Here is a 3,738-nt window from a genome sequence, read left to right as displayed (position 1 = left end):
AAAAAAAAAAAAAAAAAAATAGTAAGAATCAGGGAAATAGAAATAGGAACAGTGTGAATTCCCTATAAACTTCCTAATCAGCTGACTACAGGATTTGTAATGGAAAGGAGGAACAAAAGGATGTTTCTTAAGAATACGTGTTATTCTTCATTGAAAGTTTTGTTTGTTCGTTTGTTTTTGTTTTTTGTTTTGAGACAGGGTCTCGCTCTGTCACCCAGGATGGAATGCAGTGGCGTAATCTCAGCTCACTGCAACCTCCACCTCCCGAGATCAAGCAATTCTCCCACCTCAGCCTCCATAGTAGCTTGGACCACAGGCATGTGCCACCACGCCCAGCTAACATTTTTATATTTTTAGTAGAGATGGGTTTTCACCATGTTGGCCAGGCTGGTCTCAAAATCCTGACCTCAGGTGACCCACCTGCCTCTGCCTCACAAAGTGCTGGGATTAAAGGGGTGAGCGTCTGCACCCGGCCGATTGGAAGTTTTAAATTATGGACCCTTTAAGTTATGGAAGATTGACAATCAGAAGACAAACAAGTAAGGAAGAGATAGGAGTTAGATGTTCAGGAGGAATACATTAAAACAACAGGTTTGGACTTTTGCTATCTCGTGATAGGCTTTGGCTTAGATTTGCAAAGCTAACATTCCAAAAGTTGTTTCATTTCCACATAGGTATTACTTAATCTACCACTAGATGCCATTCTCACAGATAATGGTTAACTAGGTCAAAGATTGGCATGTTTTGATTTTCTTTTCAAATAATATTCTGCTAAAGAAGCTAAACGTAATTAATTCCTAGAATTATCTCTAAATTGAAAGAATTATACACATTAGAAGAGGTTTCAAAGAATATATACTTAGTTATAATTAATTATATCCTATACTTATTCTCAAATACTATAATTATTGCTTATTCTAGTGTTATCCTGCTTACTTCATTTTGTCTAAAAATTCTTTTAGATGGAGTCTTGCTCTGTCTCCCAGGCTGGAGTGCAGTGGTGCAATCTTGGCTCACTGCAACCTCCACCTCCCAGGTTCAAGTGATTCTCTTACCTCAGCCTCCCAAGTAGCTGGGATTACAGGTGCACACCACCATGCCCAGCTAATTTTTGTATTTTTAGTAGAGATGTGGTTTTGCTATATTGGCCAGGCTGGTTTCGAACTCCTGACCTCAGGTGACTCACCTGCCTAGGCCTCCCAAAGTGCTGAGATTACAAGCGTGAGCCACTGTGCCCAGCCCATTTTATCCAAATCTTAAGGAGAGCAAAATTTTCAAATTTAACCAGGACTATTCATGAATTTGGTCTTCTAAGGGCCCAAGCCAGAGTTCTGGGCTCTTCAACAGCTTTGTCAGGTATCAAAACCTCTCTTTTCAGACTAATGTTAACGCACTATACTTTAACAGTGCTTGGGCCGGGCGCGGTGGCTCAAGCCTGTAATCCCAGCACTTTGGGAGGCCGAGGCAGGCGGATCACGAGGTCAGGAAATCGAGACCATCCTGGCTAACACGGTGAAACCCCTTCTCTACTAAGAAATACAAAACAAACAAACAAACAAACAAACAAACAAACAAACAAACTAGCCGGGCGAGGTGGCGGGCGCCTGTAGTCCCAGCTACTCGGGAGGCTGAGGCAGGAGAATGGCGGGAAGCCGGGAGGCAGAGCTTGCGGTGAGCTGAGATCCGGCCACTGCACTCCAGCCTGGGCGACAGAGCGAGACTCCACCTCAAAAAAAAAAAAAAAAAAAAACACAAAAAAACAAAACAAAACAAAATAGTGCTAGACTGGTATCTGCCAAGCTTGAGTAAGCTTTAGGGAACCTTCTCAGTGCACCTGATTACGTCCCTGAGTCTCAGAGATTTTTTGCTTCCTGAGCTGAAGAAGAAATAGAAGAACACTCCTTCCTGACTACCTTGATGGTTAATTTTATGTGTCAACTTGGTTAGGCTAAGGTGCATGGTCGTTTGGTCAAACACCAGTCTAGATGTTGCTGTGAAGTTATTTTTAAAATGTGAGTAGCATTTAAATCAGTAGACTGAATGAAGCAGATCATCCTCCATAATGTGAGCAGATCTCATTCAATCCATTGAAGGCCTTAGGAGCAAAGAGTGAGGTTTCCTGAAGAAGAAATTCTCTTCAAGACTATGACATAGAAACCTTGCCAGAGTTGCTGAGCGCGGTGGCTCACGCCTGTAGTCCCAGCACTTTGGGAGGCCAAGGTGGGCGGATCACCTGAGGTCAGGAGTTTGAGACCAGCCTGGCCAATATCGTGAAACTCCATCTCTATTAAAAATAAAGAATTATCCAGGTGTGGTGGCGGACCCTTGTAATCCCAGCTACTCGGGAGACTGAGGCGGGAGAATTGCTTGAATTAGGGTGGTGGAAGTTGCAGTGAGCCGAGATCATGGCACTGCAATTCAGCCTGGGCGACAGAGTGAGACTCTGTCCCCACCCCACCCCCGCCAAAAACAAAACAAAAAAAAAGAAACCCTGCCAGAGTTTTTAGCCTGCCCAGTCTGCCCAGTCTGCCCTATAGACTTTGGACTCAAGCCTGCAGCCTCAACTCGTACCTGAATTTTCAGTCTGCTGACCTGCTCTGCAAATTTTAGACTTGCCAGTTCCCAGAATTACACGGGCCACTTCCTGAAAATCTCTCTCTCTCTCTCTCTATATATATATATAGATGTACACACACACACATGCAATGTGTGTGTGTATATATACACACACACACACGCATACGTACAACGTGTAGGTAGACGGATAGATCTCCTATTGGTTCTGTTATTCTGGAGAACTGTGACTAATACAACTTTTCTGATAAGAAAGTTATTCCTCTATCTCTACTTCCCGCATTTTTTCTATTTGGAACTAGCATTTGTAATTTGCATCCAATACTTGCATTTATTTACAAGCATTTCTTTTCTTTTTTTTTTTTTGAGGCGGAGTCTAGCTGTCTTCCAGGCTGGAGTCCAGTGACCGGATCTCGGCTCACTGCAAGCTCCGCCTCCCGGGTTTACGCCATTCTCCTGCCTCAGCCTCCCCAGTAGCTGGGACTACAGGCGCCGCCACCACGCCCGGCTAGTTTTTTTTTGTATTTTTTAGTAGAGACGGGGTTTCACCGTGTTAGCCAGGATGGTCTCGATCTCCTGACCTCGTGATCCGCCCGTCTCGGCCTCCCAAAGTGCTGGGATTACAGGCTTGAGCCACCGTGCCCGGCCCAGATGGAGCTCTTGAGTGTATCTACTGGATAACATTCATTTCCTTTTTTTTTGAATATAGTTAACTATATATTTAGTGGATTATGGGTGGAAAAGAAGGTTATTTGAATATTTAAGACACAAAAGACAAGATTGATACCAAGACTGACAACACAGAACAAATGCCAGGTTACAAGAGAGAAGGCAGAGATGTTAATAGTGATAAATTAAGAATCCTTTGGAACTTTTTCGTAACAGGCTGGTAGTATATAGAACACATGACTACCTTAAGTTCCTTTCTCCTAATCTCTCTTGTTGCCTGTAGCCTCAAAAGTGTCCCACTGGGAGAGTGACTTTTCCGAGACTGTCATGGGTGTCTTTCTCATTGGGACTTGTGTCTCCTAATGCTTGTGTGGCAGGTAGGTGCTTCTTTGAGTCTTGGTGATAGAAACACATAGAAATATGATTTAGTCCTTAAGGAACAAAAGGAACCCATCCAGTTTTCAAGGGGAGAAAAGTTCAAAAGAATCAGAAACT

Source organism: Rhinopithecus bieti, unplaced genomic scaffold (genome assembly GCF_001698545.2).
Source record: "Rhinopithecus bieti isolate Rb0 unplaced genomic scaffold, ASM169854v2 scaffold_6945, whole genome shotgun sequence".
NCBI lineage: Eukaryota > Metazoa > Chordata > Mammalia > Primates > Cercopithecidae > Rhinopithecus > Rhinopithecus bieti.
Note: the sequence above shows the minus strand (reverse complement) of the source record.